This window comes from Pleurodeles waltl, chromosome 4_2 (genome assembly GCF_031143425.1).
Source record: "Pleurodeles waltl isolate 20211129_DDA chromosome 4_2, aPleWal1.hap1.20221129, whole genome shotgun sequence".
Taxonomy (NCBI): domain Eukaryota; kingdom Metazoa; phylum Chordata; class Amphibia; order Caudata; family Salamandridae; genus Pleurodeles; species Pleurodeles waltl.
In genome coordinates this window covers 187,337,544-187,362,975 of record NC_090443.1, presented here as the reverse complement: position 1 = coordinate 187,362,975, position 25,432 = coordinate 187,337,544, and the positions used below count along the sequence as shown (strand labels likewise).

The 25,432-nt window shown below is 44.0% G+C and overlaps 1 protein-coding gene across 15 annotated transcripts in view; it reads right to left on the bottom strand.

The window, feature by feature from the left end:
- DUSP12 (dual specificity phosphatase 12) overlaps positions 1-25,432 on the bottom strand; it is a 696,805-nt gene that overhangs the window by 350,189 nt on the left and 321,184 nt on the right. The window lies entirely within an intron of this gene.

The following is a 25,432-nucleotide window of genomic DNA, read 5'->3' as shown; positions in this document are numbered from 1 at the left end:
CGAGATGTAAGAAACACTCTGCATTCTGAATGTCCCCGTCCTTCACTACTGGGGAAGGTAGCGGAGACCCCAGATTTGGACCCGAATATGGCGGCATTCATGAAAAGATTTTCCAAAGACCCTAAAAAAGGGCTGGATCATGCTTGGAAAGGTTGCCAAGACAGATTGCTAGATATTTCAGGGCCTATCACGAAGATCCTGGAGTTGGCCGTTCAGGCCAAAGAAACTGATTCCTCATTGAACCCTCAGACAGTACTAGAGTGGGCTCAATGAGCTATATGTTTATTGGGTAATGCGAACTGTGCTTTGTCTACAGAACGTAGGCGTTCATTCTTAATGAGAATTGATCCTAAATTAGCTGAACTAGCCCCCAATGACGCGGGTCCTTCGCAAATGGTTTACTGTTTGGCAACATATTTGTCAAAGATCTAGGAAAGTATGTTGCCACCTTTTCCACCTTAGATAGGCTCAATCCTCTATGAGGAAAATATAACAGGGGCATTTTTGTCCGGGCTGGGTGCTACAGAGGCCGAGTGTCAGACGGAGGTTTCAATCAGGCCTCCGGAAAATACAGGATAGAGTTTTACGCCCCTCCTCATCAGGAGTCTTTTCCCCATCCCACTCTTTTTTCCCAAAAAGATGGCTCTTTCATAGACAAAGAAATATCTTGTCTCCTTCAGAAACGCGCCATCTACTGCTCCGAACCTCACCTGAAGGGGTTTGTAAGCTTGGTTTTTCTGGTTCAGAATAAAGGAGGCGGGTCGCGATTAGACTTCAACCTGAAGGAATTCAATTCTTGGGTCGTTTACCGCCATTTCAAGATGGAGGGCATCCATCTCTTGAGAGACCTTCTTCTAGAGGGGGATTTCTTAGTGCGGTTAGATCTAAAAGACGCTTATCTTACAGTCCCCATTTTCGAACCTCATCGGCGTTATCTCAAATTCTGTTGGCGAGGGACTTTCACCGTCCTTCCTTTCAGTCTTTCGTCCGCACCTACCAAACTTCTAAGACCTGGGGTGCAACTTCTCAGAGAAAAAGGGTTCACCTCATTATCTATCTGGATGACATTTTGATCATGGCGCAATCCGAAGATTCAGTTCTTCTTCATCTTTCCTGGATGATTCAACTTCTGCAGGATCTAGGATTCCTGAACAATCTAGACAAATCAGTGTTAATCCCTTCCAAGGTTATAGAATTCTTAGGATTTCAAGTAAATTCCATCACGACACGATTGTTACCTCTGACAAAGAGGAGGTCCATCAAGAAAGAATTGAGGAGAGCCCTTGCCTCTCAGACTATATCATTGAAGACCCTCGCACGTTTAGTGGGTCTTTTAGCTTTGTCGATACAAGCAATATTTCCGGGACCACTTCACTATCGAGCCTTACAACGCCTGAAAATACTTCACCTCCGCAGGGGCTTATTGTACGTGAAGCAGATTGTTCTATCAAACGAAGCCAGGGCAGAGATTGGTGGTTAGCACACATGGATGCCTGGAACGGCAGAGCCATCTGTGCCTCCAGCCCGGAAGTGATTATAGAATTGGATGTCAGCCGTTGGGGCTGGGGCGCCCGTTGTGGATCTGTGCAGACAGGGGGCCGTTGGCCCCAGGAGGAGTTGTCCTGCCTGGAGTTATTAGCGGGAGCTTTTGCTATTCGATCCCTATCTCCTCAGCAAGCAAAATGTTGTATTCTTCTTCGGATGGACAACATTTCAGCGGGCCAGTATATCAACCGACTAGGAGGGACCAGGTCCCGTGTGTTAGTGGAGATCGCAAATGAGTTTTGGCAGTTTTGCCTTCTCCATCACATAACGGTGACTGTGGAATATATTCCGGGTCGAGCCAATGTGATCGCAGACTGAAACTCGCGCTTCCTCTGGGACAGCAGCGATTGGAAAGCTGAATCCTCAGATCTTCCACAAATTGAATACTCAATGGGGCCCTTGCAGGACAGATCTCTTTTCCTCGAGACTCAATGCTCAGCTGACTCGATTCTTCAGCTGGAGACCGGATCCCTTAGCATCAGGGACAGATGCTTTTCTTCAGTCTTGGGAGTCAGAGATGCTTTATACATTTTCTCCTTTCATCATAATTCAGAGAGTACTCTCTTAGGCGAGTAGACAGAGGGCGGAATTAATTTTAGTGACTCCTGTGTGGAAAGCAGAGCCATGGTTCCCATTGGCGATGTCAATGTCATGAGCTCTTCCTCTTGTGATTCCGCAGGACCTTCATCTGCTATTAGACCCAGTGGGATCTCCTCACCCTCTGATATGGAGGGGGCAATTGTCCCTCATGGCGTGGAGAATTTTCGGCGACGCTGGCAAGTGCCTGGAGTTTCGGAGAACGCAATGTTTTTCTTGTCCCAATCTTGGGCTCCTTCCACTCACAAACAATATCAAGCTTCCTGGAAAAGATGGGTGTGTTGGTGTGGTGGAAGAAGTATTGATCCCATGGGGTCCTCCATTGTTATGATTGTCAATTTTCTTTCTGAGATAGCAGCTCAAGTTTTAGCTATATAGAACCATTAATAATTTCAAGTCAGCAATCTCAGCAGGTCACCCCCATTTAGAAGGGAAACCGGTAGGGGAACACCCGCTAGTTTGCAAGCTACTTCGTGGAATTCGCATGGCTAATCCTCCTCAGCCTAAATGTACTTCCCTTTGGGATGTAGATATTGTTTTAAAGTTTTAAAAATCTTGGCCGTGCAACGAGGATCTTTATCGAAAACAGCTTTCAGCCAAGTTAACTGTTTTACGTGTCTATTATCCTGTAAGCTAGAACATTTTTCATTCTTTGCTTTCAAAATACAATGTTCCAAAAAAAATGCAAGTAGGAAAAAAATGTTTTGCTAAATTACTGTGAAGTTTGAGGTGCTATTTCTTTGACGCATCATTTAGTAAAATGTGTTGATGCTTGCAAGTATTCTAAAAAAAAATATTCATAATGGAAAATCAGTGTTACCATTTTCAACAAGATTAGGGAAAACATAAAAATAAACAAGCACTGGACTAACTAACAGATCCATCATTGGTGGTCAGTCTTTTGATTTTGTCAATGTGTGTCTTGTTTTGACATGGCTTTTGTGACACTTTATTGTTGTGGGAGTAGCCAGGCCCTCACCACTGTAACAAACATTGGCAAAAAACAAAACAAACATTGGTCTCAAAAAGCACACATTGCCACAGTAGTTCGTAGCACTGAACAAAACTACTTTGTGTGCCAATCCGCTCCTTGTGGAAAAGCAGAATGCCATCACTCACAGTAAAGCCAGCTGATAGACACATAGAGAGAAACAGAATTTTAATAAAAACAAAATATCTTGGTTAACATCGGATCTAATTAGACACCCAATTCCTAAAGAAAGTCACAAACGTGCACCCATGGTGTATGTCTTTGCATTAGTGTCTTTCATTAATTCACAAGAATTTACAGAAGTAGACCAGGAAATTGTACTCCTAGAAAAGATTGTGAACTATATTTTAGCATGAGTAAATATGCATGTGTAGATTTGCTCATGCGAATATCTATTGTGTTTACAAGTTTACTGTCCCTCCAGCCACTTTTTTCACAACCCTGAAAAAATGTCTACTTCTGCCCTTGTCAGGAGTAAATTTCCAACCTTTCTCAGTATGGAAAAAGATCAGAGAAGAGCTGGTGAAAATCCTTAAAACATACAAGTTAGTAGGTCTGCATAGACCCAAATGCATTCCAGCCCTGGAAATATTGCTTACTGCTTCCTCCAGCCCCAGTATGTAGATCTGTGTAAAGGTATTATCCTAGTATAATCAGAGAGGCTATTATTAGAGCACTTACATAATTAGATTGCTGCCTTAATTTATTGACAAGTAGATATTTTGTTAAATTCCACACCCTTGGAGTCCTAAGGCCAACAAAAACTTATATAGCAAAAAGGGGAGGAAAAAAGGCAAAATGGGTGTGAGGCTGTACAGAAGGCCATTTCCAACAAGTTGACTTTAAAGAGTCGCATGAACATTTTTGTTACAGTGCCTATAGAGCAGTCTATATTCTTCGGAACAGAGCATGTTCTGGTCTGTTTATTACTTTAGCATTTAATTAATTTGCACAATAAAACTATTCAACGTCATTGCATACTAGATTAAAGCACATAAAATGTAAAATATATATTTTGAAAGAAATAATACACTTATTGGGATGCAGGTATAAATAGTTTCTCTTTAATGGCTCCTGCTCTTGACGGAGAGGTAAAGTGCACAGATTTGGTACACCACTGATTACAGAACATCAGCAGCATGCTCTTATGAAAACATGTAGCTCAGTAGTGTATTAAATGAGTGGATCGTTCAGAAAGAAAGGTCCAAAAATTAGAACACAGAGAGGTCAGATGTTGGACCCTTAATTCATTATATTCAAATCAGCCAGGCTTGACAATTTCCCTGTGGTGTGAATTCTTATATTTGAAGAGATTACCTAAACAAGGATCCAAATGACTCAAATGCATTTTGTCCCCTTCCTGTACTAACACCCAAATATCGGAACATTACTTCGATTTTGTTAAAGTCTTCTTGGTCTGGCTGTTTGTGTGCATTTTTGCCTTATTTATTATTCAAGTTGTGCAAACTGGGAAGTAATCTCTCCCCCTTTCATTCATACTGTTTGAACATGGAGAGCAAAGGGGTGTTATATAATGTGGTGGCTATGTCAGGTAGGTTAATGGGAGTTGATGCAGCTGTTGAGGTAGACAGGACCTAGGTTGTGTAAGGCTTTGTATGTATGTGTCAGAAGTCTGAGGAGTACATGTTTGTGAATGGGAAGCCAGTGAAGGTCTTTGAAGTGCGAGATGATGTGTGTGCTGGAAGGAAGCCTGAGCTTGAGTCAAGCTGTTGCTTTTCAATAGTCTGAAGTTTTCAGGTCATCTGGGCAGTTATACCAGTACATAGTGCATTGCTGTAGCCGAGTTTGCTTGTGATGAGTGATTGTGTAATGGTTTTATGTGCATTGAATGGGAGTTATATGAAGGGTTTTTTTTAGGGTGTGGTAACAGGAGGCAGAACTGCATTGACTTGGCTGATCTTTGTAAGCTGGTTAGCAACCACTATTCCAATTTTTGGCTTGGTGGGGCCAAGCAGGGTGAAGGGTCAAGGTTCACTGGCCACCAGTTGGAGTTTCATAGCGAGCGGTCTCCACCAAAGAGTATTACTTCTATTTGTCCTTGCTGAGTTTTAGATCGCTGGTCTTCATCCACCTGGACACTTCGGACATGCAAGTGGTGAAGCTTGTGCTGGTGACACGAGTTTCATTAGGGAAGGACAGGATGAGCTGGGTGTCGCCAGTGTAGGAGATGATGTTGATTCCATGGGTTGGATGATGTTTGTGAGCAGGCCATATAGCCAGTGAAACGTGTGGGGAAGACAGATGATCCTTGGGGTGCTCTACAGACAAGTTTGGGGTTGACGAGGCATAGAAAGTAGGTTGACTGACTGGGTGCAGTCTATGAGGAAGGAGCAGATCCAGCGAAGCACAGTTCCTTGTATGGCGGCCTCTTTCTAGCCTTGTTACCCCCACTTTTGGCCTGTTTGTGAGTATATGTCAGGGTGTTTTCGCTGTCTCACTGGGATCCTGCTAGCCAGGGCCCAGTGCTCATAGTGAAGACCTGATGTTGTCAGTATGTTTGTTATGTGTAACTGGGACCATGCTAGCCAGGACCCCAGTGCTCATACGTGTGTGGCCTATATGTGTTCCCTGTGTGATGCCTAACTGTCTCACTGAGGCTCTGCTAACCAGAACCTCAGTGGTTATGTTCTCTCTGCTTTCCAAATTGTCACTAACAGGCTAGTGACCAATTTCACATTGGCATACTGGAACACCCATATAATTCCCTAGTATAGTGTACTAAGGTACCCAGGGTATTGGGGTTCCAGGAGATCCCTACGGGCTACAGCATTTCTTTTGCACCCATAGGGAGATCTGACAATTCTTACACAGGCCTGCCAGTGCAGCCTGAGTGAAATAACGTCCACGTTATTTCACAGCCATTTACTACTGCACTTAAGTAACTTATAAGTCACCTATATGTCTAACCTTCACCTAGTGAAGGTTGGGTGCAAAGTTACTTAGTGTGGGGGCACACTGGCACTAGCCAAGGTGCCCCCACATTGTTCAGGGCAAATTCCCCGGACTTTGTGAGTGCGGGGACACCATTACAAGTGTGCACTATACATAGGTCACTACCTATGTATAGCGTCACAATGGTAACTCCGAACATGGCCATGTAACATGTCTAAGATCATGGAATTGTCACCCCAATGCCATTCTGGCATTGGGTAGACAATTCCATGATCCCCCGGGTCTCTAGCACAAAACCCGGGTACTGCCAAACTGCCTTTCCGGGGTCTCCACTGCAGCTGCTGCTGATGCCAACCCCTCAGACAGGTTTCTGCCCTCCTGGGGTCCAGGCGGCCCTGGCCCAGGAAGGCAGAACAAAGGATTTCCTCTGAGAGAGGGTGTGACACCCTCTCCCTTTGGAAATAGGTGTGATGGCTGGGGAGGAGTAGCCTCCCCCAGCCTCTGGAAATACTTTGATGGGCACAGATGCTGGCCATCTCTGCATAAGCCATGTAGGAGGCTGGCCTGGCTTGTAATGGTACCAAGGGGTACTTACACTCTGTACCAGGTCCAGTTATCCCTTATCAGTGCAGAAGAGGTGTTTCTAGCAGCTTAGGCTGATAGAAGGTAGCTATAGCACAGCAGCTTAGGCTGAACTAGGAGACATGTAAAGCTCCTACTATACCACTGGTGTCATGTGCACAATATCATAAGAAAACACAATACACAGATATACTAAAAATAAAGGTACTTTATTTTTATGACAATATGCCAAAAGTATCTCAGTGAGTACCCTCAGTATGAGGATGCCAAATATACACAAGATATATGTACACAATACCAAAAATATGCAGTAATAGCAAAAGGAAGTAATACAAGCAGTGTAAAGTTACAGTAGATTGCAATAGGAGCACATAGGTATAGGGGCAACACAAACCATAATCTCCAAAAGTGGAATGTGAACCACGAATGGACCCCAAACCTATGTGAGCTTGTAGAGGGTCGCTGGGACTGTAAGAAAACAGTGAGGGTTAGAAAAATAGCCCACCCCAAGACCCTCTAAGGTAGGTGTAGGGTGCACCTACAACCCCCAGAGCACAGAAGTCATGATAGGGGGATTCTGCAAGGAAAACCAACACCAGCAAAGCAACAGTGGATTTCCGGACCTGAATACCTGTAAGACAAGGGGACCAAGTCCAAGAGTCGTGACAGTGTCGAGAGTGGGCAGATGTCCAGGAAATGCCAGCTGAGGGTGCAAGGAAGCTGCCACCGAATGGAAGAAGCGTGGGGTTTTGGAAGAACGAAGAGGACTAGGAATTTCCCCTTTGTAGGATGGATGTCCCACGTCGTGAAGAAGCTTGCAGAGGTGTATCCATGCAGAAAGACCGCAAACAAGCCTTGCTAGCTGCAAGGGTCGCGGTTAGAGTTTTTGGATGCTGCTGTGGCCCAGGAGGGACCAGGATGTCGCCACTTGGATGAGGAGACAGAGGGGGCACCCAGCAAGTCAGGGAGCCCTCACAGAAGCAGGCAGCACCCGCAGAAGTACCGGAACAGGCACTTAGAAGAGGAGTGAACCGGAGTCCACCCGAAGTCAGAAAAGGGAGTCCCACGACGCCGGAGGACAACTCAGAAGGTTGTGCACTGCAGGTTAGAGTGTCGGGGACCCAGGCTTGGCTGTGCACGAAGGAAATCCTGGAAGAGTGCACAGGAGCCGGGGCAGCTGCAAATCAGGCAGTACCCAGCAATGCAGTCTAGCGTGGGGAGGCAAGGACTTACCTCCACCAAACTTGGACTGAAGAGTCACTGGACTGTGGGAGTCACTTGGACAGAGTTGCTGAGTTCCAGGGACCACGCTCGTCGTGCTGAGAGGGGACCCAGAGGACCGGTGATGCAGTCTTTTGTTGCCTGCGGTTGCAGGGGGAAGATTTCATCGACCCACTGGAGATTTCTTCAGAGCTCCTGGTGCAAGAAGGAGGCAGGCTACCCCCAGAGCATGCACCACCAGGAAACAGGTGAGAAAGCCGGCAGGATGAAGCGATACAAGGTTGCAGTAGTCGTCTTTGCTACTTTGTTGCGGTTTTGGAGGCGTCCTGAGCAATCAGCGGTCGATCTTTTGGCAGAAGGTGAAGAGGGAGATGCAGAGGAACTCTGGTGAGCTCTTGCATTCGGTATCTGAAGAATTCCCCAAAGCAGAGCCCCTAAATAGCCAGAAAAGGAGGTTTGGCTACCTAGGAAGGAGGTTAGGCTAGCAACACAGGTAAGAGCCTATCAGAAGGAGTCTCTGACGTCACCTGCTGGCCCTGGCCACTCAGAGCAGTCCAGTGTGCCAGCACACCTCTGAATCCAAGATGGCAGAGGTCTGGGGCACGCTGGAAGAGCTCTGGGCACCTCCCCTGGGAGGTGCAGGTCAGGGGAGTGGTCACTCCCCTTTCCTTTGTCCAGTTTCGCGCCAGAGCAGGGCTGGGGGATCCCTGAACCGGTGTAGACTGGCTTATGCAGAGATGGGCACCATCTGTGCCCATCAAAGCATTTCCAGAGGCTGGGGGAGGCTACTCCTCCCCAGCCCTGACACCTATTTCCAAAGGGAGCGGGTGTAACACCCTCTCCGTGAGGAAGTTCTTTGTTCTGCCTTCCTGGGCCAGGCCTGGCTGGACCCCAGGAGGGCAGAAACCTGTCTGATGGGTTGGCAGCAGCAGCAGCTGCAGTGAAACCCCGGGAAAGGCAGTTTGGCAGTACCCGGGTTCTGTGCTAGAGACCAGGGGGATCATGGAATTGTCTCCCCAATGCCAGAATGGCATTGGGGTGACAATTCCATGATCTTAGACATGTTACATGGCCATGTTCGGAGTTACCATTGTGACGCTATACATAGGTAGTGACCTATGTATAGTGCACGCATGAAATGGTGTCCCCACACTCACAAAGTCTGGGGAATTTGCCATGAACGATGTGGGGGCACCTTGGCTAGTGCCAGGGTGCCCACAAACTAAGTCACTTTGCACCCAACCTTCACCAGGTGAAGGTTAGACATATAGGTGACTTATAAGTTACTTAAGTGCAGTGGTAAATGGCTGTGAAATAACGTGGACGTTATTTCACTCAGGCTGCACTGGCAGGCCTGTGTAAGATTTGTCAGATCTCCCTATGGGTGGCAAAATAAATGCTGCAGCCCATAGGGATCTCCTGGAACCCCAATACCCTGGGTACCTCAGTACCATATACTATGGAATTATAACGGTGTTCCAGTATGCCAATGTGAATTGGTGAAATTGGTCAAATTGGTCACTAGCCTGTTAGTGACAATTTGGAAAGCAGAGAGAGCATAACCACTGAGGTTCTGGTTAGCAGAGCCTCAGTGAGACAGTTAGTCATCACACAGGGAACACATACAGGGCACACCTATGAACACTGGGGCCCTGGCTGGCAAGGTCCCAGTGACACATACACTAAAACAACATATATACAGTGAAATATGGGGGTAAGATGCCAGGCAAGATGGTACTTTCCTACACGGATGCAGGCGGGCCATAGCACTGGAAAACTTACAGTGGTCTGGGGTTGAGGGCAAGGAGGGCTGCTGTAGTGGATTGTCTTGGGGTATGGTGGGTGGGAGGAGGAGGACCAGGGTTCCTGGCACTAGGCGCGGCACAGATGGGCTTGCCTTTGGCGCTTCAGCTGTATGCCTGCTGCGCCCGATTATATGGCTCCTACTAGAATAATAGAACTGCGTACTAGGACAACTAAACTTCAGAATGTGGGGACTGAGTCCATCTAAACCATCAGAAGCTGTCGGCCCAATTCCTGGCTAGCTCACAGTGCTTCACCCAAACCCCTAACCTCGTTGGGGTGAAAGATGATTATGGCAACCTAAACATGACACTTTTACCCTTTCTTACTCATGCATGTCCAGAGAAAACACGAGAAATGAGGATATAAGTTTTGAATACATTTATTGAAGCAATCCTAGTCTTGCATAGAGAGAATGAGCTGCGATAATTAGGCAGATGAGACAAACCAATGTTATTAGCATTACAAACATGGTAAAGAGAATAAACAATCCAACCATGGCGAATGATTTCTATGGATTTGTACCGGTCACTAACCACTAACAGAGTATAAGTGAATGTATCTTCTGCCTTCACCCGATCAAAGAGGACAGCCTCAGACCCCATCCTGAAGAACTGAATCAAGAATTGACCCATAGTGTGAATGGCGATTCCCCTGGGTCAGTGCATTGTTTATATAATCAAGGTCACACTGTGTTAGAGGCACAGCTCTGATGAAATGACATGTCTAGATGCTAGAGGCTGTCTCATAATGGGCACCGCAAGCTCTAGGATATCTTGTGTACTGCGTTCCTAGTCTTAAACAGAACATACAGATTACATATTGAGAAAGGCTAGCTAAAACAAGTAACTCATATAATGTATTCTTAGAATAATATTGTCCAAGCCTAAGTGTGTAAAATGTCACTTCTAAAAGTGATGTCAGCTAAAACGTAAAGAGGGTACAATATAAAACAAATCTAAAATGGAGAACCAACCTAGGCCCAAAAGTGCCTCACTAAAACCTCCCTTGATACTGCTTCCACTAAACAGAATCAGGAGGTAGGTGGGGTTCTGAGGGTGGAGGGGTGGGATTAGAGCAGGCAGCAGGAGTGGTGGAAGAGCAGGTAGAAGCGCAGTACAAGGAAAAATCAGGAATGCCGCCAGAGGGTAAAGATGTATAAGAGGGAGCAAAGGGTGCAAAAGGGGAGAAACCAAGGAAACAAGCATTTGCAATGCAATAGGTCTCACATTTACTTGAGTTGGAGCTCTTGGCGTGGTAAATGCACAAGTGGACTTTTCCGCCAAATAAATTGGTCAACCCTGCTGCATATTTAGGTCCTTTCTGCCACATAATTCCAGTGGCCCTAATTATAACCAAACTGCTAGTATGCCTACTGGAATATGTTTTCAAAACAAGGCCCTTAAAACACAAACTACTCCTGGGTGCAAAATTAAAGTTCCAGCCCTCAGAGAGCTAAAAAATACACTGAATAGTGGGATGGGTTATTACTTTGGGGTCCCCACTAGCCTAGTGTGGGGGCCCAGAGATGATCTGGATATAAAGAGCATGTTGTGGTTAACATTTTGAAGGTGGACCTTTGTAAAAGGAATGCCCTGTAAACCATTCTGGGATGAATTTCCAAATGTCGTGAATATTGTAGTACGTTGAGTGTAAGACTCAGAACAGCCACTAGAGAACACCACAATAAAAATAGCACTTCCAAGAAACACTGTCATGCAACCATATAGTTAGCCCCTAGAGGGCATAACCACATGAAAACAAAATAGCATAATGTAATGCCCTGTAACCATATATTTAGCCCGTGTAGGACATAGTGCATTACACATTTTCAGGACTAGCAGGCCTACAGCAATGAGATTACAAACAAGGCCCTTAAAACACAAACTACTCTCACCTGTAAAACAAAAGTTCCAGCCACGAGAGAGCTTAAACAGACATTGAATGGTGGGAGGGGTTATTATTTCGGTGTCCCCACTAACCTAGTGTGGGGACTCAGAGATGATCTAGACAGAAAGATCAAATTGTGGTTAACGTTTTGGTGGTGATCCCACTGGTCCTAGGGCCACCACAAGCTGAAGTATGAACACAAATGTTTTGTAAAAAGAATGCCCTGCAAAGCATTAGGGGGCGAGTTTCCAACTGCCTTGAATAATGTAGTATGTTTACTATAATGCTCAGAACAGCCCCTAGAGAACTCCACAATAAAAATAGCATTTGTAAGAAACATGGCTATTTAACCATATAGTTAAGCTCCTAGAGGGCCTAACCACATGAAAACAGGATGGCAGAAAATAATGCAGTGCAGCCATATATTTTAGCCCCCAGAGGGAGTAGTGCATTACACATTAACAGGGCTAGCAAGCATACTGCAATGATAATACAAACAAGATCCTTAAAACACAAACTACTCTCAGCTGTAAAACAAAAGTTCCAGCCATGAGAGAGATTAAAAACACACTGAACAGTGAAAGGGGGTTATTATTTTGGGGTCCCCACTAACCTAGTGTGGGGACCCAGAAATGATCTAAGTAGAAAGAGTACATTGTGGTGAATGTTTTGATGGTGGCCCATTGTCCCAGGACCACCACAGGCTGTGAGCAAAAAAGTTTTGTAAAAAGAATGACCTGCAAAGCATTATGGGGTAAGTTTCTGAGTGCCTCGAAAATTGTAGTATGTTGCCCGTAATACTCAGAACAGCCCCTAGCGGACTCCACAATAAAAATAGGATTTGTAAGAAACATGGTCATGTAACCATATAGTAACCCCCTAGCGGGCATAGTGCATTACATATTTTAAGGGCTATCAGGCCTGCTACAATGATATTACAAATAAGGCCCTTAAAACACAATCTCATCTCAGCTATAAAACAAATGTTCCAGCTATGAGAGTGTGGGGACCCAAAGCTGAACTAGGCAGAAAGTGTGTTGTGCTGAACGTTTGGTGGTGGTCCCATTGTTCTAGGACCACCACAGGCTGAGTTATGAGCAAAAACATTTAAAAAAAGAATGCCCTGCAAAGCATTATGGGTCAAGTTTCCCCAAGTGCAGTAAATATTGCAGTATCTGCTCTCCCACTGTGCCGGGAGAGCAGCTTTTTTACCAATTACATGGTTTTTTTTAAAGCAATGGAGCACTAAAGGGAGAGACAAAAGCAAAATTGAAATAACTCTGAATAGGTAATAGTGTGAACAATGTGACAAGCGCCCCAATACCGCTGATCAAGTTCGCATTGTGCGCGCTCAAAGCGCCATAGCCGCCATGGAGGGTGAAAGGGAGAGACAAAAGAAAAAAGTTGTTTGCCATCCTGAAAGTATATTGCAATCGTGCAATAATCCATGTAATAAGGTCAGTCTGTGAGGCATAACAAAAGAGCCTTAAGGCGGGACAAACGTAAAGCAGTTACCAGTGACATCAAGGGATTGTTGAAAGGCAAGCCAAGGAACGTATGAAAGTGATGGGCATGAGATGGGCGTGTTTAAGGCCCACAGAATTTGATTACAACAGGACGAAAAGCAGCGCTTGCGTGCTGCTATGCTCGACCTAACAACGAGGCAAACAGTGAATGAAAGAGTGCAAAAGGAGGCACAAAAAAGTAGAAAAAGACACAGAAAAGGAGATAAGCAAGAGAGGCTAGGGAGCAAGCAAGTGGTCAGAAATCAAAGACAAATAAGATGCAAGCACTTATACTTATGTGCTGGTCACAAGTTTCTCTGCTGTATCCTGCAAAGAACATGTTGAAAACGGTATATTCCCTATTAATCTGACATTTGCTTAGACCAATATGAAAGGGGGTCAGCCCCCTTCAAAAGAGGAAAACCTGGTGGGCCAAGGCAAGGAAATGACAGGCCATGAGGGCGAATACATGCCATAGCCTACACTTCTGGAAGCAGTGGGAGAACCTTCAATGCAGGAGTAAAATAACTAAGTTTCTGCTCGGAGAGTCCTGCCCGGAGCAGAAGTTGGTATGGTGCACCCTGACCCCCTTAATGGCTCACATCTTAGCAGTGGCCTACCCACAGCTTGATGGGGAGCAGAAGGCCAGAGAGCAGCAACAAAGGAATAAGATTGTTAGTATGGTGTTGTGTGATTAATTATGGTTTTTCAGGATCAAAAATCCAAGTCTGACGTTGGTATTCAAGTCCAGATTTTAACAGTGTGAAGTCTACGCTTTCACAACTTAGTGGTGTAATGTGAGTGAACATTACATACACCTGCTCACAACAGTTTTAACGCCTAAGGCAGTTCTGCTAAAGCATTTCACCATCTGCATAACTGTTAACAATAGTTTGTGCTCAAAGTTTTTGCAATGGACACAATTTGTACGTCACACAAAAAGTAATTCAGGTGACCCTTTAAGTTAATGCTCGGGCCCTGGATTGAAGGCAAGCAGTTCAGCTCTTCAGTTCATGATTCTGACAACATGGCTGCTGTTCTTCTAGTCTTCACATGGACACTAGTGATGTGATTTAATATTTTGAGGATACCATATATATACCCTTTCACAGCCAGTGAGTGGATAAGAAATATCTTTGGCACAAAAAATGTGTTTGATGACTGCCTTTGTTTTTCCTAGGTGTGTGCCCTGCCTGTCTAGCGAGACCTTACTGAAGGCTGGCCTGATATCAGTTTCCTTTGAATATGCATTGTTCATTGCCATTTGAAAAGAAATTGTCTCAACAACCAGTCCCTATTCTACAATATCTCATAAAAATATACTTTCCATGGTGACTGAAAATCACACCCCAGGTGTAGTAGAAAAGTTCCAACCAGGTCTTTAAATGTTTATGCTCTCTAACGAACAAAAACAACACAAATGGTCACGTGAACATAGGTATGAATACTCACAAGAGACACTGTTCATTCTGCATTGCATTAATCATGCCAAAATTAACTTCTTCAGGGCAGTAAATATTTTGTCAGACATTAATTCAAAGTGAGCACAAGCAACCAGTACTTGAAGTGAAACATCAAGCAAATGTATTCATAAAAATGTACGCAGAACGATTTTGTTGCAATTAGAGAGAAATGAATTAGTGTTAAGTGCAGCCCAAGTGAAGTGGACCAAACCCAAAGAAGAGACAGTATCCAAAATTGTGAAATAGTGCACTGGTACACACGTTTTAGACAGCCATATTATTTTAGGACAGAATATCAGCATAGGGTAATTCTTATGTGAGACAAACAACACAGAGGTCTGTCTTTACCAGGGTCTCACCAGGACAAAAATCAACCTGGGAAACTGACGTGAAAATAAAAATATATAATATGTTCGGAATATACCCAAAGGTAGACCATGTTTGTGTAGGAAAAATAGGAGAAAAAAAGAGGATACATACTGGTTGCCAGACTGAATGAGTCAGTCATTTGAAGCCACCTGCACTGGAATGTGTGGAAAATATTTGTGGGTAAAAGGCAGCATTAAGGTAAGAAAGTAATGTCGCTGTGTATGGATATCTAAGATATAAAGAAGGGTGCTGCGTATCTATGTGTAAATGGAACCCCCCAATGTGTGTAAACATCAAAACGTGAGCAGTGTTTCTTGTGAGAGTCTGAATGTTTATTCACCACACTGAAAATTGATATTAAGATTTTCTTTTAAAATTTGGAAATTTCCATTAAAATGTTTAATGACAGTGAATGTAACATTATTACACGTTGACACATTGAATGTGTATACTCTGACCATTACTGCCATTGACCTCACAAAAGGACCGGGGGAGGGGTTGTTTGGGAAACAGGTTACCCTGTATGGAAAGGGGAGGTGCGGTAATCCCGTGCGGACATAACTGGAGCCCAAGAATGTGAGCCCTGCTCGACCGTTCAGTGCAAGGAGGGAGTGGGGGCGTAGGGAAAAGGTTACACCCCTCAAACAGAAGTCTCCATGCCATGACAGGTGCCAGGGCATGATGACTTGAGGCCTGTATGCTGTGCGAGACTCTTGGAAGGAGAGACACGTGGGAGAAGGGTAGTGAACAAAAGGTCTGAGGCACACAGTCACCACCACAAGGGAGAATGCTGCAAGACCCTTGTGACATTTAGTAGAGACCTCATGTATGAGGGAGAGGGCTCCTGGAGGGTCAGGGAGCCCCGTCTCTGACCATGCAAGATTTGTGACATTTGAGATGTAGCATGACAAGAGCCCCGAGTTGTGTGAGGGTTTTTATTCCACACCTTACCTTGACCTCTTCATATCTGTGGTGTACCCAGGTGTTGTGGGGTCTCGAGCAGTGGTACAGCGCCTACGAGCTGGCCTGCCAAGGTCCAGCTACTAGAAGCTTTTGCCCGTACACTGACCCTGGAATGAGGGTGGCCAGTTGAAGGTAGCACAGGAGATAAGGATGTATAGACTAAAAGGGAATACACAAGCTTAGGGAGATGGAGAGACGATCTGATGTAACACAAAAGGAGGATGGGTGATGCAACAAAATGTCCACCAGCACAAATGTGTATCTGGCAAAAACAGTCAAAGAAGTGCAGGCTGCAACTGAGAGGTGCCACTAACCTCACTCTTAGACACAGAATACCAAAGAACACACATTGTAGCCCATGAGGTTACTATAGCTGCTAAGTCCCAAGGTCCATGCACGGGGAGCTGTTCAAGTAGAGTTTGTTTTCTTTGAATTCTAGGACTTTCATTTCTGGTTTTATAATGGAATAAACAAGACTACAAGTCCCATAATTTAACCAAAAACATAGACCACAGTAACTTATTGTTGCCAAAATAGGACATCACTGAACCAACGAGGTACCCAAAGAAGTTCCGACACTTGAAAGGCGATTTGGATCATAATTTCACATTCTGGTAAGAGTGAAAACAAATAACATTTTCAAGCCCCATCAATAGGATTGGCTTTGTCCCTCTGTTCCCAGATAAAATGCGTTGAACATGGTTTAACTGCATTATTTACTTTTATTCTATGCCTACTCATCAATCAGTAAGAAGCATTTTGACCTCAGTTGCTTTTATAATACCTGGTCCCTTACTTTTGACCTCTCTTGCTAAAAGCAAGTCAAACTCCTTAACACTGGGGTAGGGCACTACCTATGAACTAGTTTTTCTCCAAAAGGTTGACATTAGCTACAATCAGTCTTAGTTGCCTGGCTAAAGGTGTTTACAAAACACAGAATCTATTGTCATTGCATTTATGTAGTGCTGTATACATCTGAGGTGTAGGGCACTGCTCGATTGGAAGGATATTGTTTTCAGTGGGATGCAAGTGACAAACATTTTAGTGTAATGCTCTTATGTCGTGTAAAGATATATCATGAGCAGTTTACATGAGTTGGGTGCTGTAAGGTACTCTGTAAGACTCCTATGCCTGCTACTAATAGCTACAATACGTGGCATGTATATTTATGTACATGTAAGTTAATAAAAGTAATCTGAAACCATAAAAAATGTACCATAACAGCAGAACATATAAATATTGCTGCTTCACTGTGGTATTTATACAGAGGTGTTTAATCAAACAAAACTTTACCTAGTATATATATATATATATATATATATATATATATATATATATATATATATATATATATATATATATATATATATATCGAAAATGTCACTTACCCAGTGTACATCTGTTCATGGCATGTTCCACTGCAGATTCACATGCTATGCACAGGTCCTGCCATCTAGTGTTGGGCTCGGAGTGTTACAAGTTGTTTTTCTTCGAAGAAGTCTTTTCGAGTCACGGGACCGAGTGACTCCTCCTTTTCAGCTCCATTGCGCATGGGCATCGACTCCATCTTAGATTGTTTTCCCGCAGAGGGTAAGGTAGGAGTGATAGAGTGTAAAGAAAGAGATGTCCATGCAATGAAATAGAGATGTATATACATATGTACAAATTTAAATGTAACTTAAACGGCTACAGGCTCCTGGGGAGGGCGCATGTGAATCTGCAGCGGAACATGCCACGAACAGATGTACACGGGGTAAGTGACATTTTCCGTTCAATGGCATGGGTAGATGCAGATACACATGCTATGCGTAGACTACAAAGCAGTTCTCCTCCCCTAAGCGGTGGTCAGCCTGTAGGAGTTGAAGTTGTTTGAAATAGTGTTCTTAGTACAGCCTGTCCTACTGTGGCTTGTTGTGTTGCTAACACATCTACACAGTAATGCTTCGTAAATGTATGGCGAGTTGACCAAGTGGCTGCTTTACAGATTTCTGTCATTGGTATATTTCCTAGATATGCCATTGTTGCTCCTTTTTTCCTAGTGGAATGTGATTTTTGTGTTATTAACAGCTGTCTTTTAGCCTTTAGGTAACATGTTTGGATACATTTCACTATCCATCTGGCTATGCCTTGGTTTGATATAGGATTACCAGTATGGGTTTTTTTGTGATGCAACAAACAACTGTTTAGTTTTCCTAAATTATTTTGTTCTGTCGATGTAATACATTAACACTCTTTTAATATTTAATGTATGTAGTGCTCTCTCTGCCACTGAGTCTGGCTGTGGGAAGAAGACTGGAAGTTCCACTGTTTGATTTAAATGAAACAGTGAGATGACCTTAGGTAGAAATTTAGGGTTTGTGCGAAGTACAACCTTATGTTTGTGTACTTGTATAAAGGGTTGTTCAATAGTGAATGCTTGTATTTCACTAACTCTTCGTAATGAAGAGATTGCCACTAGAAATGCTACTTTCCAAGTTAGGAATTGAATCTGACAGGAGTGTATGGGTTCAAATGGTGGACCCATGAGTCGTGTGAGTACAATGTTAAGATTCTATGAAGGTACTGGTGGTGTTCTTGGAGGTATGATACGTTTTAGACCCTCCATGAAAGATTTGATGACAGGCACTCTAAATATAGATTTGGTTTCTCTATTTTGCAAATAAGCAGAAAGTGCTGTGAGATGTATCTTAATGGATGAAAAAGCTAAATTTGCTTTGGATGGAGTAAATATACTACAATTTCTTGTATGATTGCGTCTAAGGGTATTATGTGTTTTGCTTGGCAGTAGAAAACAAATCTTTTCCATTTGTTTGCATAACACTGCCTGGTGGTAGGTTTTCTTGCATGTTTAATCACTTCCATACATTCTGGTGGAAGATGTAGATATCCAAACTCTAAGATTTCAGGAGCCAAATTGCCAGATTGAGCATTGCTGGATTGGGGTGTCTGATCGGTTGTTTGTTTTGTGTCAATAGGTCCGGTCTGTTTGGGAGTTTGATGTGTGGTACTATTGACAGGTCTAACAATGTGGTGTACCATGGTTAACTTGCCCACGTTGGTGCTATAAGTATGAGTTTGGGTTTGTTTTGATGCAGTTTGTTGACCAGAAATGGAATGAGCAGGAGAGGGGGAAAAGCATAAGCAAATATCCCTGACCAGTTGATCCATAGAGCACTGCCCTTGGATCGAGGGTGTGGGTACCTGGACGTGAAGTTTTGGCATTTTGCGTTGTGGTTGGTGGCAAACAGATCTATGTCTGGTGTTCCCCACTGGCAAAATTATTTGTGAAGCACTTGGGGGTGAATTTTCCACTTGTGCGTTTGTTGGTGATTTCAGCTGAGGCCGTCTGCTATTTGATTGTGAATCCCTGGAATGTATTGAGCTACCAGGTGTATGTTGTTGTGAATTGCCCAATGCCAAATTTTTTGTGCTAGAAGACAAAGTTGTGATGAGTGGGTTCCTCCATGTTTGTTTAAGTAGTACATTGTTGTCATATTGTCTGTTCTGACAAGAATGTGTTTGTGAACAAGAAGAGGTTGAAAAGCTCTTAGTGCTAGGGATACTGCTAGCAGTTCTAAGTGATTTATGTGAAGTTGTTTTTGTTTGTTGTCCCATTGTCCGTGAATGTTGTGATTGTTGAGATGTGCTCCCCATCCAATCATTGATGCATCTGTTGTAAGAATGACGTGAGGCACAGGGTCGTGAAATGGCCGTCCTTTGTTTACATTTCTGGGATTCCACCACTGAAGCGATGTGTGTGTTTGGCGGTCTATCAACACTAGATCTTGGAGATGGCCATGTGCCTGTGACCATTGTTTTGCAAGGCACTGTTGTAAGGGCCTCATGTTTAATCTTGCGTTTGGGACAATGGCGATGCATGATACCATCATACCCAACAGTTTCATGACAAATTTGACAGTGTACTGTTGGTTTGGCTGGATTTTTGGCAATATGCTGTGGAACGATTGGACTCTTTGTGGACTTGGGCTTGCAAGTGCTTTTTGGGTGTTTAATGTGGCTCCTAAGTACTGCTGAATTTGTGCTGGTTGTAGGTGCGATTTGTGGTCATTTAATGAGAACCCTAGTGTGTGTAGGGTGTTTATTACATAACGTGTGTGATGTTGACACTGTTTTTGAGTGTTGGCTTTTATTAGCCAGTCGTCGAGATATGGAAAGACATGTATATGTGTAGTGTGGTTAGGTATATGTATCCTTTACGCGTTTGCTTCAGGCGTTAGGCCTTTGTGCACTTTGCCCTGGGTGTATTTTATTCCTTTGCTTGCAGCATTGAGCCCCCGTGCACTTTGCTCTAAATGCATTTTATTCAGCTTCGTACTGTTATTTTTCAATAGCCAGTTCTACGGTCTTGTTTTATTTTCCAGTATGATACTGTTTAGCCTATTTCTGCGCTGGAGTTCTCAATAACACATTCTTGCTCACTCTGGGCTCCAGTCAAGGATACAGTCTAGTACATTGCAGATAGAAGTGGTAGGAGTTTAGTCTTTGAATACATTCTTGCGTAGTGACATTTTGTGATCACACTAACATGTTAGTTATAAAAACACTTCCTTGTCCTAATACATGCAAGAGGGAGATTCCGACCAGGGAACCACAACTAGACGCTGACTGCCTCGTTGCAGATGCTGAACCAGATCACAGGCCTTTGCTCAGGTATGAGGGTTGATGACTTCCTAGAGAATCTGAAAGGCAAGCTAATAGCTTAACATGCTGTGCTCTAAATATAATCTATTGAGAGAGAATAGAATCTATTAACACCATGATAGCGTTGTTTTTATATTTCACTCTCATAGTGACTATTTCAATCCTACTGTGTTGTATGGTTCTGGTTATTGCGGCTCATGCCTTAATATCTAAAATACAGTTGTTTTTATTAAAAACAATATATAAAACTTAACTGCCTTTGTCATTTATATATGAGATCATGCTGTAAATGAGAGAGCTGGTTGGGACCTGAGTGACCACGACTTCCCTGAGAGGTTCTATAGATGTCATGCGATCGGCTGCCTAATCATCCCTTCCCCTTGGGAGAGATGAGGCACTACTAGTTAGCCGGAGCAAAACCGGATTGAAGGTGACAAAGGTCCTTCTAAGTGGGTAAGACTCAGTCCCCCACACCAGGAACGACCTTGCTACCCTGAAATCCAGTAGTCTCATATAGGATAATGAGGGCCCATGCGACACATGTTGTCTCCTTATGTATGCTGCGACTACGGCAAGGCATTTTGTAAATACTCTGGGAGCTGTTGTTATCCCGAAAGGTAACACTTTGAACTGGTAATGTTTTCCTTGTATTACAAATCTGAGATATTTTCTGTGAGCTAGATGGATGGGTATGTGAAAATACGCATCTTTTAGATCCAGTGTTGCCATAAAATCTTGTTGTTGTAGCAGTGGGACTACATCTTGTAGTGTTACCATGTGAAAGTGTTCTGATCAGATGTAGAGATTGAGAGTACTGAGATCTAATATTGGTCTTAATGTTTTGTCCTTGTTGGGAATGAGGAAGTACAGGGAGTAAACCCCTGTTCCTTTTTAATGATGTGGCACAAGTTCTATGGCTTGTTTGAGTAATAGTGCCTGGACTTCTGTTTGCAACACTGAAATGTGTTAAGATGGAAGTTTGCGCGTTTTTGGGGGAATGTCTGGAGGAGTTTGTGTGAACTCTATGCAGTAACCATGTTGGATAATGGATAACACCCAATTGTCTGTTGTGATGGGTAACTAGTGGGTGTGGAACTTTTGCAGTCTTCCTCCCACAGGGGAAGTGTGGTGAGGGAAGGTGGTGGTAAAGTCACTGTTTGGTATTAGTGGGTTGTTTTGAGGATTGGTATTTTCCTCTAGATCTGGGGAATTGTCCTATGTAGTATCCCCGAAACCCCCCTCTCTGGTATTGCGTTTGGTAAGAGGGTTTGGCTTGTGAGGTAGATGGCTGGGATGGTTGGGGGTCTAAAGCCTCCCAAATATTGAGGCTTTTGAAATGAGCCTCCGTATTGGGATGAATAAAGCGCACCCATAGCTTTGGCAGTGTTGGCGTCTTTTTTCATTTTGTCAGTGGCTGTATCAATTTGTGTGCCGAATAGTTGTTGTTGGTTAAAAGGCATGTTGAGGACAGCCTGCTATATTTCAGGTTTAAATCCTGATGACCTAAGCCATGCATGTCGCCTTATGGTGACAGCCGTATTAATAGTTCTTACGGCTGTATCTGCGGAATCTAACGCTGACCTGATTTGGTTGTTTGTGATTGCTTGTCCCTCTTCTACTAACTGCTGGGCTCTCTTCTGTTGGTCCTTGGGGAGATGCTGAATAATGTCCTTCATCTCATTCCAGTGAGCCCTGTCATAGTCATATCTGGCCATTAGGGCCTGCGAATTGGCTGTACGCTATTGATTGGCTGGCCTGTGACGCCACCCTTTTACCTGCAGCATCGAATTTCTTACTTTCTTTATCTGGAGGGGTGCATCTCCAGAGGACTGGGAATTAGCCCTTTTCCTTGCTGCACTGACCACTACGGAATCTGGGGGTAGCTGTTGTGTAATAAAAATGGGGTCTGAGGAAGTGGCTTATATTTCTTCTCTACCCTTGGAGTTACAGCTCTTCCCTTAACTGGTTCCTGGAAGATTTGCTGTGCATGTTTTATCATGCCAGGAAGCATGGGTAGACTCTGGTATGTGGCATGAGTTGAGGACAATGTGTTAAATAAGAAGTCGTCCTCAAGAGGTTCTGTGTGCATGGCCACGTTGTGAAATGCCGCTGCCCTGACTAGAACCTGTGCTATCCTAAGGGGGTGATGGCTTTGAAGGATAGCACTCTGGACAATTATCTGAGACTAGATCATCATAGAGATCCCATGGATCCGTGTCATGTTGTGATTTTATAGTGTGTGATGGAGACTGTGCAGTGGGTGTAGCAGGCGGGGAGACAGTTAGTTGAGGAGAATGAGGAGGAGACTGGTGAGGTGAAAACTGAGGAGGCAGAGATTTTTCTCTTGTTTTTGGCACTTTAGCCATTGGCTGGTCCGTTCCAAACGCCCATGGAAGGCCAGTTTCCTCTTTGTTCTTAGAGGAGGTGCCGTGAGGATTTTGCCAGTGTCTTTTTGGATTTGTATTCTGGCCTGTTTCTCATCGAAATCCTCCATTTGTGTCAATTCCTCAGCAAATCTATGGCTTTCTTTTAATTGCTTTGAAAGTCCATGCTCCTCAGTGTATGTATGCTTTTTCGGCTCCGAAGCCTGCTTTTCGGCACCGAAGGGCCTTGGGTACTTGTTGGCCTCAGCTCCGAAAGTGACTTTCGGGGTTCAGACTCGATGAGTCGGTGCCTTATAATTTCTGAGCCTGTGCCTCGGCTCGAGTCCGAAGACTTTGTTGTTGGCGTGGTCCGTTTCGGTGCCGAAGATGTTGCTTGGTCACCGGTAGCTTTCTTACGGGTGGAGCCATGGCCTTCTGGCAGTGGCGTCCCGAGGCCTTGTATTTGGGCTTGGATTGGGTTGGGGCAAGCGTACTCATGTGCTGGCCCGCTGTCATTGGTCGGTCGATGTCGGACTCTTGTTCAGAATCGGACCCCCGAAAGGAGACGGCGGTGTGGATCATCTCCTCCTCTTCTGCATCGAGGCATTCGGTGCTTCTGGACGCCATCTCTAATCTTCGCGCTCTTCGGTCTCTTCGAGTCTTTTTCGAGCAGAAGGATCTACAAGCCTTGCAAGTATCCTCTCGATGATTCGGAGATAAACACAGGTTACAAACCAGATGTTGATCCGTGTAGGGATACTTGGCGTGGCACCGAGGGCAGAATCTAAACGGGTCCGGTCCATGAGGCTTCGACGATACCTTTGGTCGGGACGACCAGGCCCAAGTTGGGCACGGGTGCCCTGAAGGGCAAGTAGAGATCTGTATCCGCCGGTACTGAGGTGTCAATGATGGATGATACGCGATCGAAAACAATACCAATGAATTTAGAGGGTTTGTAAGATTTTTCTGACTCAAACAACCGGAGTGAAGAGAAACACGTCCGAACCCGATGGCGGAAAGAAAACAATCTAAGATGGAGTCGATGCCCATGCGCAATGGAGCTGAAAAGGAGGAGTCACTCGGTCCCGTGACTCGAAAAGACTTCTTAGAAGAAAAACAACTTGTAACACTCCGAGCCCAACACTAGATGGCAGGACCTGTGCATAACATGTGTATCTGCAGCTACACATGCCATCGAACATATATATATATCTATCTATCTATATATCTATATCTATATCTATATCTATATATATATGGAAAATGTCACTTACCCAGTGTACATCTGTTCGTGGAATGTTCCGCTGCAGATTCACATGCTGCTCATATACTTCTGCCATCTAGTGTTGGGCTCAGAGTGTTACAAGTTGTTTTTATTCGAATAAATGTTTTCAAGTCACGGGATCGAGTGACTCCTCCTCTTCGGCTCCATTGCGCATGGGCATCGACTCCATGTTAGATTGTTTTCCCGCAGAGGGTAAGGTAGATCGAGTATAAAGAAAAGAGATGTCCATGCTAATACAATATTAAATATATATATATTTACATGTGTACAAATATTGTTAACTTAAACGACTACAGGCTGCCGGGGAGGTGGGAGTGTGCATGTGAATCTGCAGCGAACATGCCAAGAACAGATGTACACTGGGTAAGTGACATTTTCTGTTCGGTGGCATGTGTAGCTGCAGATACACATGCTGTGCATAGACTACAAAGCAGTTAGTCCTCCCATAAAAGCTGTTGTTAGCCTGTAGGAGTTGAAATTGTTAGAAATAATGTTCTGAGGCTTGCTGTGTTGCTAAAACATCTACACAATAGTGTTTAGTAAATGTATGTGGTGTTGACCAAGAAGCTGTTTTACATATTTCAGCCATTGGTAAGTTTCTGAAAAAAGCCATTGTAGCACCTTTCTTCCTTGTGGAATGTGCCTTAGGAGTAACTAAGAGTTGTCTTTTGGCTTTAACGTAGCATGTTTGGATGCATCTTACTATCCATCTTGCTAATCCTTGTTTTGAAATGGGGTTACCAGTACGGGGTTTTTGAAAGGCTACAAACAGCTGTTTAGTTATTCTGAATGGTTTTGTTCTATCTGTATAGTCCATTAGTGCTCTTTTAATGTCTAATGCATGTAGAGCTCTTTCTGCCACAGATTCTTGCTGTGGGAAGAAGACTGGCAGTTCCACTGTTTGATTGACATGAAAAGGTGATACTACTTTTGGAAGAAATTTGGGGTTAGTGCGTAGTACAACTTTATGTTTGTGTACTTATATCCACGGTTCTTCAATAGTGAAAGCCTGAATTTCACTGACTCTTCGCAATGATGTAATTGCGACTAGTAAGGCAACCTTCCATGTTAAGAATTGCATTTGACATGAGTGCATAGGTTTAAATGGTGGGCCCATAAGTCGCGTAAGCATTATGTTTAAATTCCAAGAAGGAACTGGAGGTGTTCTGGGTGGAATGATGCGTTTTAAGCCTTCCATGAAGGCTTTAATAACAGGAACGCTAAATAAAGAGCTGTGCTGTATATCATGTAAATATGCTGAAATTGCAGTAAGGTGTATT